Consider the following 14,069-nt stretch of genomic DNA (forward strand, 5'->3'; position numbering starts at 1 on the left):
CCTCCTTTCCTGCACTCGCCTCTCTGAGTTCAAGAACACGGTCCCGCCCACCACAACATCTGATTTGTTTGGCACAAGAGATATAGCCAATCGACACGTGTAGCTAAACGCTGTGAACTGTTTCAAGGCGGCCGTACGGGCACTCGGGCAGAAGCGGCACAAGGGATACAGCCAATCAACACGCGTAGCTAAACGCTGTGAACTGTTTCAAGGCGGCCGTATGGGCACTCAGGCAGAAGCAGATCCCACTTCAAGGTAAGGACACGCTGCTTTTGCTGCAATAAAGTCACAAACACACAAGTTGCAAAAGCACAACATCATTATATGTTTACATTCTTCATCTACTACTCGTTAAAATTGTCCATTTGCATCTGTGTAGCCAGGCAAACTTGGCTTACGGAAGGAAGCACTTGAATTAGCCTACAACCAACTAGTCTCGCTGAAACTACATGTAATGTTGTCCATAGTAAGCAGTCCCCAGCATAACGTAGGCTGCAGTCATTTTTAAATCCCCGTCTGGAAACGTTGTGAATGTGTCAGTAGTTCTACTCGAACAGTAGAATGACAGCCATACAGAGAGATGGTCAAGGGAAGACGAAATAAAACGTAGTGTTTGTGTTCTGTAGGCTAGCGCAAGCCTACTGGCTATTTGTTATGGTGATGAGTAAACTTCATGACGTGACTCGTGCTCAAAAAGCGCATTGCACTTGTATATGTTAGGTAACTTTATAAAGCGCTATTTGAACATTTAAACAAGCCAGGTGTGATATGGTGCTAGTAGGCTATGTAATAGTCTGGCTAACACGACTTCAAAGCTCTGCGAGCCCTCGTGTTGCGTCACGCTTAGGATGGGCGGGCCCAGGCTAGCTATGTAATACTGTAGGGAGTTTGTCAGGACGCTTGTTGTGGGCTCAGTAATTAATTGTGTCGTGAATGCACACTTGCTTGGATAAACGGTAATGAACGAAATACATCAATTAAACTCTTGACTTAAATGTTCTTATGCTACTTCACATTGCGCTGTAATGTACTCCACTAGTATTTATAATTCTTGCGCAAGTGATTCTCCTCGCTAGCACTTCTGATTCGGAAAGCGATATACTCTTAAAGGAGCAGCCGCTCCTTTTAACCGGCGCTTTTAACACTCCGTTCTCACTTTCTCTATCCAGAATCCAGAGTGTATTTTCATTTATTTTCCACTGAAAATGGTGAGCTGTAATATAGTAGGGAGTGATTTTATTTTTTTATTGGTGAATATTTATTTTATTATTTTATTTCTCATTTTATTCTAACTAATGTTTGACTTTATTGTACAAATGCTGCTGGCATCTCCCTGCACAAAATTTCATGTTCAATTTTACAATTAAACATACATTTCATGGATATGAAGGTCTGTGTCAGTGTGTGCTATGTTTAATTTCATGTGAATTATAATCAGGGCTTTGAACCAGAATTTTTTTTTCCTATTGGTTCGTTCCAAACAGAAACGGAATTTTAACGTTTCCGGTTTTGGGTTCCACCATTAAATAGACGTTCCCGAACCGGTTAGAACAAAAAAATTTCATTCCCGGAACGGTTAATTACGTTCCCTGTCAGCTGTTTAACAAATGGCTATAAAGTTATGCCTCTGTCTCATCCAGCTTAAGCCAAATGTAGGCTAATTCTATTACAACCTTCATTAAATAAGACAAGAAATAATTCAAAACAATTATTATTTCAAATGTTGGCGATTTGGATTCTCAGTATGTCTTCCCATCTACACAAACAGAAAAAGTGCCAAAAATGAAAGATAATTCATTTAGTGTGTTACCAAAGGCTAGTCAGGCCCTATAGAGGGCTACCGCATGACGTCACCGCGCCGCGAGATTTTGTTAGGCGCCATATTGGAAGACCAAGTACACATCTATGCAAGTACATACATACATAAAACAAACTACACCTGAAATGTAGCCAGGGCCGGTTCTGCCCTAATCTGGACCCGGGTGCAACATCGTGCAACCCCCCCCCCCAAAAAAAACACCAGTCTAAATCAGGACAACCATCACATAACTATAAACACTTTATATCAACTATTTTAACTAAATGGGCTATAATAAATAAGCCTGCAGGCAGCCACGGCGGGCTGCCTCAGAAAAGTAACCATTCAATGACAACTGAAAGCCTGCAGCCACGGCGGGCTGCCTCAGAAAAGTAACCATTTGTCCTACCTTAAAACTCGTTTTGCATTTTCTGCCTCCTTTTTTGTATTTTCAACCCTTCGTTTATTTTCTTTCCTTTTCTGAAAACCCGACTTGTGTCCAGACATTTTGTTCTGCTACCAACGAACTAACTCGTCAGGTCTCGTCTCTCGAGCCCACGATGATTCCCGTGGGAAGGGCAACAACTGATACATTTTTACAAACAGCCAATAGGGAGGTTGCAACGTTCAGGCTCTTCTTTGCTCAGACACTCAGTAATGGAGACGTGATAGTAGTCCACCTTCCCGCTCTCTCCATTCAGTCAGCGAACGTCACACAGGAAGTGAACCCCAGCGGGTCATAGAAACTTGCGCAGGAGAAGAATGGCTTTTTTATTTGTAGGCTACGGAAACTTTGAGGAACGAAATAAAAACCGGTATTAACCGGTTACCATTATTTTTAATAAGCGTTTCTGTTCCGGAACATAAAAAATAATAAAGTTTCTGGTTTCATTTCTGTTCCATGTGAAATAGAAAAAGTTCCCGGTTTTCGTTTTCGTTCCTTGAACCGGTTCAAAGCCCTGATTATAATGTTTACATTTATCGGTTGCACATATCGGTTATCGGCATCCCAATTCTATAATAATCGGTATTGGCCCTGAAAAAAACATATCGGTCGATCCCTAAGGGATCTAACATTTTTGATTTCCTTATTACACATTTTGATTGTATCAAGATTTCAGTGAATTTGGTAATGTTATAAAGCTAGTGGATTAGCTGCTACGGCTAATTCTTCTTTCTTATTAGCATCCAGAGATAACTGTATTGTCCCCAAAGGACTGTTAGGCCTTACCACTCACAAACACACCTTTAGCTAGCTCCCCTTTGTCTTAGCTTAGCCACACGAGATTAATCTAGGCCTACTCGAACACGTGGTCAACTCCTCCCCCACAAACACACGTGGAGTTAGCTACAAGAGCTAACCCTCTTGTAGGTAGAGCCCTGCACTCCCGCGGGAGTCCCGCGGGACCCGCCGCAAAGCAGTGCGGCGCGGGACAAATTTTGAAAGCTCATTGCGGGCGTGGGCGGGACCGGAAGTGCACATATGCAGGCGCGGGCGGGAGCGGGAGTGCACATATGCAGGCGCGGGTGGGAGCGGTGATAAGCTGCAGTCCCGCTAACTAAAAACGTGTTTTAAACAGGTTACACAGTGACGGTAGGCTTGACTCAATGCTATCCCAGAAATCCTTCCTGTAATATGCAAATTTGGCTGTCCAATCAGAGGTGGCCAAATTTGCATATTACAGGAAGGATTTCTGGGATAGCATTGAGTCAAGCCTACCGTCACTGTGTAACCTGTCTCTCTGATTAGAGTTGTAGACTAACTCAAGCAGTAAATCACTTCACTCATGGTACAAAGCAAGCCCATTCACTTTTTTTATGCTGATCAGAGAATTACAATGGTTTCTCATGTGACAAAAATGTGCAATTTGCGATTAAATATTTTAATCGTTTGACAGCACTAATTATTATTATTAGAGACACTACATGCTGAATTCAGAAACAAGGTAAATAATAACAAATGTGAACGTGAGCTGTAGATATTTATGCTCAAATCCACTCAAAGTAGGGGGCGGGGCACCATCACGCTGTGTCAAGACAAGAACTTTCCTGAGAAATAACGCGAACGTCTGCATCATGCGGGATTTGCGGGCGGGAGCGGGACAAAATATGGCAGGCGCGGGCAGGACTGAAAATCATAATTCTTTGTGGGCGCGGGCGGGAGCGGGACTGAAAAATCATAATTCTTTGCGGGCTGAGGGGACTGCACAATGCGGGCGCGGGCGGGAGCGGGACTGAAAAATCCGACCCGCGCAGACCTCTACTTGTAGGCCACACCCAAGGCCTCTCTCTCTCTCACACACACCTTAGATAGCAATCCATGCTAACTCTTTTGTTCTCCTCAAACCCCACGTGGTGACACACCCTCCTTAGCTAGCCACACAAAGCTAATTCTTTTGTCTTAGCTACACAAAGCTAATTCTCTTGTGTGGGCCACACCCACACAAGGCCTCTCATACACACACACTATATCATGTTTGTATATATTTCAATCTGCTATTATCCATTTTTATCTTTGTTATAATAAATTCATTTATTATTGAAACTGTGTTTCATTTGTGTTCCAATATTTCTGAAGTCACATAATCGCCCAAAGAATTCAAAAAGGTGCATATAATTTATGTAATATGATAAGTGATCATAATTTGGAATATACCATAATTTAGCTGTTTGGTAATTTATTATTAAGCACCAAAATTAATGGTATTAATTAATGAGACTGATTCCATGAGTGATTTAATGATATGAGACTGATTCAATTTAAACGATTCAAATTAGACTGATTCAATTTAATTATTAACCTTCAGATTTAATGAGACTGATTTAATGAGATTGATCACTCAATTACCCAAATGCACCTACACTTCTAAGCAACTGAAGGCCTCTCTAACATTGGCTAATGTTAAATGTTCATGAGTCCACCAACAGGTGAACACTGAACAACAATGGTGTGCATGGCAGGGTTGCAAGGAGAAAGCCACTGCTCTCCAAAAAGAACATTGCTGCTGATCTGCAGTTTGCTAAGGATCACATGGACAAGCCAGAAGGCTATTGGAAAAAAGTTTTGTGGACAGATGAGACCAAAATAGAACTTTTTGGTTTAAATGAGAAGTGCTATGTTTGGAGAAAGGAAAACACTGCATTCCAGCATAAGAACCTCATTCCATATGTGAAACATGGTGGTGGTAACATCATAGTTTGGGCCCGTTTTGCTGCATCTGGGCCAGGATGGCTTACCATCATTGATGGAGCAATGAATTCTAAATTATACCAGCAAATTCTAAAGGGAAATATCAGGACATCTGTCCATGAACTGAATCTCAAGAGAAGGTGGGTCATGCAGCAAGACAACGACCCTAAGCACACAAGTCGTTCTATCAAAGAATAGTGAAAGAAGAATAAAGTTAACGTTTTGGAATGGCCAAGTCAAAGTCCTGCCCTTAATCCAATGGAAATGTTGTGGAAGGACCTGAAGCGAGCAGTTCATGTGAGGAAACTCACCAACATCCCAGAGTTGAAGCTGTTCTGTACAGAGGAATGGGCTAAAATTCCTCCAAGCTAGTGTGCAGGACTGATCAACAGTTACCGGAAACATTTAGTTGCAGTTATTGCTGCACAAGGGGGTCACACCAGATACTGAAAGCAAAGGTTCACATACTTTTTGCCACTCAGATATGTAATATTGGATCATTTTTCTCAAATAAATGACCAAGTATAATATTTTTCATCTCATTTGTTTAACTGGGTTCTCTTTATCTACTTTTAGGACTTGTGTGAAAATCTGATGAGGTTTAAGTCATATTTATGGAGAAATATAGAGAATTCTAAAAGGTTCACAAACTTTTAAGCACCACTGTATGCCACTATTCTAGGCACCTCTGGAAATGAGAGTGAGCACAATGTAACTGAAGCATGTTTCCCATTTAAACCGTACAGTATTTTTGAGTTGAATGGAGTGTGTAGGAACTTTCAAGCTGTAATCCATGACTTCGTGATTAACTGGGGAATAAACACTCAGCAACACAGAGGCCAAATTCCTCTAGTCATCCATCAACACAGGAAAGATAGAGAACACAAACCATATCATTATTGTATATTAACGAAAAACATTTTTTAAAATAAATACATTTAATATCAAAAATAAAACAAATAAAAAGGAAGCCAAGTTTTACTTTTATATACACTTTACATCGAAGAATAAGGAAACTTGTAAAAATTTGAAAATATGTGACTCTTAATCTTTGTAATCTTGCCCTTTTAACTGCTTGTTCAAGTATTTGAGTCCATAAACTGTGCCAAGTATTAGGTTAAATATTTATTTGTGAACGATCAGCAACTCTCAAAGCATTTAAGACTTCATGTAAAAATCGAAGCTCTTCTCAAACCCAGCCATCTGGTCCAGTGATCACAGCTGTGTTTAAATCCTTTAATACAGGGGTTTTCAAAGTGTGGGAGAGTCAGCCCCCCCAGAGAGCAAATAAACAACAGCGACCCCCCCTTACAATTTTTCTTGTTGCTATACTTAATGTTCCATTCGTATTTAAAAAAAAAAAGGTTGTTGTACACTTTTTTCCTCTTACACATTTTAAACATCTGTGCTTTTTGAAAACATCTTTTTTTACACATTTAAAACGTGCTTTTTAAAAAAAAAATCTTGTTTTACACATTTTAAACATCTCATAGCATCGTTAGCTAGCACCTCTTGGCAGACAACACACTGTGGCGGTGGAGCATCTTCAGATCCATCTCATCTCATTATCTCTAGCCGCTTTATCCTTCTACAGGGTCGCAGGCAAGCTGGAGCCTATCCCAGCTGACTACGGGCGAAAGGCGGGGTACACCCTGGACAAGTCGCCAGGTCATCACAGGGCTGACACAGACACAGACAACCATTCACACTCACATTCACACCTACGGTCAATTTAGAGTCACCAGTTAACCTAACCTGCATGTCTTTGGACTGGGGGAAACCGGAGCACCCGGAGGAAACCCACACGGACACGGGGAGAACATGCAAACTCCGCACAGAAAGGCCCTCGCCGGCCCCGGGGCTCGAACCTGGACCTTCTTGCTGTGAGGCGACAGCGCGAACCACTACACCACCGTGCCGCCATCTTCAGATCCAGTCCATGAAAATCCAAACTTTAAATAATCGTGGTCATACTTCCTTCTTTTTTTGCTTGGCCCAGACTCTGTCTCCTCACTCACTGTAGCTTTAGGTACTACAAATCGACCCATTTTGTCTCTGGCAAAGGCTAGCTGAAGTTCGCTAAATGTCCGCAATAGTAACTTATTCTGGTTTATTTTTCCTCACATTACGCCCCCCCAAAGAACTCTGGCGCCCCCTAGGGGAGGCGTGCCCCACACTTTGAAAAGCCCTGCTTTAATCGATTTTGCATTTTAATGAAATGGGCTATATGCATAATCAGATTAGACCTCTGTTAGAATCAACCAGTTTGTTTAAAAGGTACTGACTGCAAAGTCATCTGAAATTTTTATGTTTTTATTGTGCATGGCATTTTCCTATGTCCCACAAGAGCAATATTGTGCGGACATATCGTTCAGTTTGATGTGCTGAGGGTCACTTTCCTCCATTTTGGGATCCAATATCCTATATCTTGAAGCCAAACAGTATGGCCCCATGGAAACAGCCGAACGCAAAGACCTTGAGCTGCTTCTTCTGCTGGCTGCTCCTGACTGGGGTCGCCACAGCGGATCTTTCGTCTCCATTGCTCCCTGTCTTCCACATCCTTCTCTACCACACCCGCCACTTTAATGTCCTCTCTCACCACATCCATGTATCTCCTCTTTGGCCTTCCTCATTTTCGTTTGCCTGGCAGCTCCATCCTCAACATTCTCCTTCCCACATGCTCTGCATCTCTTCTCAGGATGTGTCCGTACCATCTCAGTCTCATCTCTCTTAGCTTCATTCCCAAGCTCTCCACATGTGCTGTCCCTCTGATGTGCTCGTTCCTTATCCTGTCCAACCTCCCATCGCAAACCTTAACATCCTCAACTCCGCCACCTCCAACTTTGCCTCCTGTCTCTTCGTTAAGGGTACGGTCTCCAATCCATACATCACAGCTGGTCTCACTACTGTCTTATACATCTTACCTTTCACTTTTGCTGGGACTTTCCTATCACAAATGACTCCTGAAATCCTTCTCCAACTGCTCCAGCCTGCCTGCACTCTCTCTCACCTCACTATCGCAGCCCTCATTTTCCTGCACAGTTGACCCCAGGTACTTGAATTCACCAACTTTCTTTACGTCTGCTCGTTGCATCTTCACTACACTCTCATCCCCATTCTCATTGATGCACATGTATTCTGTTTTGCTCCTGCTCACCTTCATCTCTCCAAACCCAACTCAACCTCCTTTCTACTTTCACCACATATCACAATATCATCCGCAAACATCATGTTCCATGGTGACTCTTGCCTCACTTCGTCCGTCAAGCTATCCATCACTATGGCAAACAAAAAAGGACTCAAAGCAGATCCTTGATGGAGTCCCACCTTCACCTTGTACCATTCAGTCGTTCCAACTGCACACCTCACTGCTGTTTCATAAATGTCTTGCACCACTCTAATATACTTCTCATTCACTCCACACTCTCATACAATACCATAACTCATCTCTCGGCACTCTATCGTATGCCTTCTCCGGGTCTACAAACACACAATGTAGCTTTCTCTGGTCTTCTCTATTAACATTCTTAGAGCAAAAATTGCATCTGACGTGCTCTTCCTTGGCATAAACCTGTACTGTTGTTCACAGATTGCTACCTCTCTTCTCAATCTCGCCTCCAATACCCTTTCCCATAGCTTCATGGTGTGGCTCATCATTTTTATTCCTCTGTAATTACTGCAGCTCTGTACATCTCCCTTATTCTTGTATATTGGGACTAGCACACTCTCCATTCATTTGGCATTTTCTCATTCTCTAGGATCTTATTAAACAAACAATCTCGTTAGGAACTCCACAGCCGTCTCACCCAAACATCTACAAGCCTCAATCGGGATACCATCTGGTCCGACTGCTTTCCCAGTCTCCATTCTTTTCATAGCTGCCCTCACCTCATCCTTACTAACCAACTCTGCTTCCTGATTTGCTGTCTCCAATGAATCTGACCTTTTCTCTCTTGGATTCTCCTCATTTAATAAATCCTCAAAGTACTCTTTCCACCTTCTTAATACACTCTGTCAGCACATTTCCATCTTTCATCACTCTTACCTGCTGTACATCCCTCGCTTCCCTGTTTCTCTGCCTAGCTAGTCTGTACAGGTCTTTCTTGCCTTCTTTGGTCTCCAGTCTTTTGTACAACTCCTGGTATGCATCTGCTTTTGCCTTCGCTACAGCTCTTTTTGCCTTCTGTCTCGTCTCTCTGTATAACCGCCTGCTTTCCTCATCTCTCTGATCGTCCCAATTCTTCTTTGCTAGCCTCTTCTCTTTTATAATTTCCTGCACTTCTTTGTTCCACCACCATGTCTCCTTGTCTTCCTTCCTCCTTCCCGATGACCACCCTAGCACCTTCCTTCCTGCCTCTCTTACTAGTACAGCAGTAGTATTCCAATCTTCCGGCAGACTTCCATGACCACTCAATGCTCGTCTCATTTCTTCCCTAAACTCCTTCTGATGTTCAACCTCTTAGTTTCCACCACTTAATCTTCAGCTCCACTATTTCACGCTTCCTCTTTTTCACTTTCAAGCTCATCCTGCACATGACCACTTGATGTTGTCTAGCTCCACTCTCCCCTGCCATCACTTTAGTCTCCAATCTCCTTCAGGTTACCCCTTCTGCAGAGTATGTAGTCCACCTGTGTAGATCTTCCTCCACTCTTAAACGTCACCCTGTGCTGCTCTTTCTTCTCGAAGTATGTATTGACTATTGCCAAATTCATCCTCTTTGAAAAATCAACCACCATTTGCCCTTCCACATTTCTCTCTCTTACACCATATCTGCCCATCACATCCTCATCTCATCTGTTTCCCTCGCCAACATGTCCGTTGAAACCTGCTCCTATCAGCACGCGCTCCTCTTTCGGTATACTTTCTACCACTTCATCCATCTTTTCCCAGAAAGACTCTCTCTCTTCATTCTCACATCCATCCTGTGGGGCGTACACACACACACACACACAACATTGATTACCACTCCTTGAATCTCCAACTTCATGCCTATCACTCTGACACCCTCTTCACATCAATCACACTGTTGACCAACTCTCCCCTCAAAACAATACCAACACCATTTCTCTTTCCATCCACTCCATAATAAAACAACTTGCATCCATCTCCAATGTTCTTGGCCTTGCTTCCTTTCCACCTCGTCTCCTGCACACACAAAATGTCCAACTTCCTTCTTTCCATCATACCTGCTAACTCTCTTGCTCTGCTAGTCAATGTTCCCACATTCAGTATTCCTACCCTCAATTCTAAGCTCCTTCCCTTCCATCTTTCACGCTCTCTCCTAACACGCCTCCCCCTCTCTTTCTCCTTTACTTCTCCATTTTGGCACAACAGTAGCACACTTCCCACCAGCACCCTGTTGACCAGCAGTACCAGAGGCGGTCGTTGTTAACCCGGGCCCCGACCGATCCGGTATGGTATTTCTCTTTTCATTCCGCATGTTAGATTTGGCACAGTTTTACACCGGATGCCCTTCCTGACGCAACCCTCTCCAATTTATCCGGGCTTGGGACCGGCACCAAAAGTACGCTTATGCACCCCCAGTGGCTAATTAGCATAATTACAGAACTACGTTACACCAAGATAGCGATGCGCGGAAAACATCATGACTCTGCATCAACTAGGGAGAGTTTTGAGTCACAGGCATGTAATTTGTGGCTGACATTCGCAAATAGAGCCATGAAACAAAAGACAAATACATCTTCTCCGTTACTGTTTTTGTATTATTGTTTCTTTCTCTGTAAGATCAAAACATTAGGTGTATAACGCCATACTCGCTACCGTTGAGTCAAGCCCATGCATTCTAAGGCTAAGATAGCGAAGCACTTGCTAGAATTATTTAGTTGTCTCTCCGGAAAAATTACGCATCATCTAACCTTGTTCTATCTTGTAGTTGCGCTCACTAAGCAGGCTTTCAACTGACGAGAGAGCAGAGTTTCCCCACGCCGACTTGTTTTAGTGAAAAATAGGTCAAACATGCTCCACCTGATATTGTTGCTCACTTGGTTTGGCAATCTCTGTAATATAAAATTAGGTCCTACTTAATAGCGGAGCTTCCTATTCAAATGAAAAACATGCAACAGATGATGTACTTTGATGTGTTTCAATTTCAATTTGATCACGAGAAGATAAATTTCTCCAAACTCAGATGTATATTCTACTTTTTATTACTATAAACTACAGTGTGCTTTAGAGCTTTATAGCAAAATGTTTTGAAAACAAAAGACACACGATTCATGAAAATACTGACTGGATTCAGGTCAACTTGTCAGATCCTGAAGGATTTCGCAGTGATTTCAAAATCAACATCACTATTTAGAATTAAATTCCTACAACTCATTTCTATTAATTCATTTTTACACATTTTCTTCCTCTTTCAGCTTGTCGCTTTTCTTGTGAAAGACTTCTTCGCCTTTCTCTAGCTCCTTCACGCCTTGTTTCCTTTTCTTCCTCTGTCGAAACTCTCTCTCTCTTCCCGGTTTTGACTTCATCTTTCTCTCCTTGGTTAACTTGTTCTGACATCTTTTTAAACTTTGTATTAAAAAAAGTTTGTAAAAATGATTATTTTGTTATGCTGTCTGAGTTGTTCTCGGTGAAAAAACCAGATAAATATGAAGTTATCTGGAGACAAAAATAAGTTATGTAGGCGCGCTAGCACTTCTAGTTCCAACCAAAATCAAACAGCCAATCAGAATCGTGAGGGGCACGGACAGACAGACGGACGGACACGGCTGGGATCCCTGTGTGTCCATGAAAAATCAACTTGATGGATTACCATATTTTCTTAAAGGGCATATTCTGGACCAATTTCGGGGTTTTTTTTATATGAAAGAATGTCCCTTTACACACTCATCCAGAAGGGTAATTTTGCACAAGGCTATCTGTCTACAGCAGAAAAAAAATAAAATAACAAAATGCGCCTGGAAAAATCCCAAGGGAGTCTGGAGCCAGATTCGTGACGTCACCTGCGGAAGCGCCAGCAGGCTGCGCGAGCTTTGCACGGTTTCAGTGCACAGCCTGTGTAGACCAAGCGCTCCCATTTCTCTCTCATTGTCCGGTCTTTTGGGAAACAATGAATACTAATCCCATCATAATTGGTGTTGCTACACCCTCCTACGATACATCTGTTAACCATTTTAATAATTACATGATAATGTTGAAGAAATTTGCAGAAAACCACCAGGTCGTTTTCTCATAAACAAACCAGCGCTGACGTAGGATTCAGAAGGAGGCATCCTGCAGATGATGTCACGAAAATCAATGTTTGCCGGGAAATCCAAATGCCAAGTTTTTTCAGAGGCGGACCAATTCGCCTCAAATGGCTTGATTTCAACTGAATTTTTCTGGTATTGCGCAAGGTAAAAAAATTGCAGAGAATGCAGAATGTTACAGATATTTGACCAAAGTTTAATATAAAATAGGAGAATTACATTGATCTTGCTCCTGAATTTACCCGTGATATGCACTTTAAGGATAGCTCCACTAAAACGCGGGATGCTTTTTTATCTCGGCAACCTGTTACACATAGTATACACGGTGTATGCAGCAGTGAAACACCTTGAAACTCCAACAGCAATAGAAATTTGGAGTTTCAAGGTGTTTTCTCATTTGCACTATTCCACACTACCTCATCTTAACAGCTGCTAGTTTGTTTATACTGCTTATTTCATGTTTCCCTGCTATACCTCAAGTGCCCTTGACTGTTTGGTTATTTGAACCAATTTATGCGTGTGTGTGCGTATATATATATATATATATATATATATATATATAGAGAGAGAGAGAGAGAGAGAGAGAGAGAGTGTGTTTAGTCTACGTCAAGTTCATATCTGGAGTGTTTATACTGTTTATATTGTTTGAGTGTTTAGTCTGTGTGTAGTTCTTATCTACTGTTTATACTGTTTATATTGTCTGAGTGTTTAGTCTATGTCTTGTTCTTATCTAGTGTTTATACTGTTTATTTATACTGTTTATATTGTTTGAGTGTTTAGTCTATGTCTAGCTCCTATCTAGAGTGTTTATACTGTTTATATTGTTTGTTTTTTCAATTATTCTATTTTTATTTATTGCATTGCCTGTTTGCACCGTGGGTCAGAGAGGACTGATATTTCATCTGTGCTGTATGTCGAGCATGTATAGCATATTTGACAATAAAGTTGACTTGACTTGAAATAGAACATTTTGCCAAGAATTCAACTTCGCAGTCAGAACCTTTAAAATCAGAAAGCAGATAGGTGCGTTTGGAGAAATTTCTATACAGCTGTGTGAACAGTAAAGAGACTATCATCATCATTATTATTACTATTATGATTTCATGAGGCCCCATCATCAAAGTGCATATGCTAGCTAGCTATATTAGCCACCTAGCGTTATATTTAGGATGATACTTATATTAAACTGAAGATATCAAGGGAACACACACACCGATTTTAACATAACCGCAAATTAGGTTACTCCAGTGTTGGAATATTGTCACAACTGTTCAACTTTAACCTGGTTACTCTGTACTTATCCTGTAGCTTATTCCACAATAACACTAACGACATGAAAAGAAAAATCAAACATCACCCACCATTTTCAAATATCCTCTCGAATTTAAGAAACCAACAGAAATCCAACATGTTGTAAACAGAAAGCCTAGCTTGCAAAGTCAGTTTTATCTTTCCACAGTGCCAAGGCTACGTATTTCGGTTTGATCAGTTCACTTCCGCCCCCGCTGCTCTGCCATTGGCTCAAACCACCGACCAATCAAAAGCATAGTTTGTGACGTCATTACCTTCGCCTCAAAAAACTCCGACCTGAACCTCAACCAAAACTCTTTTTGTTTTGTAAATGCATTGTTTGACTTCACCAGTGTCCCAGCTGATAAATATTAATAATGAATCTTTATATTTTATTGGGTAAATTTCATATTCATAACTCCAGTTGTGGACAAAGTACCCAACTTCACTACTTAAAGCATATACTCAGACCCATGGCCTCACTTTTCGTTTATAAATGCCTTGAGACCTCAAGAATGGCACAGGAATAGTTTTAAGCGTTAACAATAAATCTAATATAGTAATTTTTACGATTAAAGT

General features: G+C 41.6%; 1 protein-coding gene across 1 annotated transcript in view; it reads right to left on the reverse strand.

Annotated features, from left to right (window-relative positions):
• Positions 1–13,695, reverse strand: part of insig2 (insulin induced gene 2) — a 30,826-nt gene extending 17,131 nt beyond the window's left edge. The window contains exon 1 of the mRNA XM_060930138.1: positions 13,562–13,695. The gene's annotated coding sequence lies outside the window, so the exon portion shown is untranslated. The remainder of the gene's footprint in view (positions 1–13,561) is intronic.
• Positions 13,696–14,069: the final 374 nt, after the last annotated feature.

This window comes from Neoarius graeffei, chromosome 9, assembly GCF_027579695.1.
Source record: "Neoarius graeffei isolate fNeoGra1 chromosome 9, fNeoGra1.pri, whole genome shotgun sequence".
Classification (NCBI taxonomy): Eukaryota; Metazoa; Chordata; class Actinopteri; order Siluriformes; family Ariidae; genus Neoarius; species Neoarius graeffei.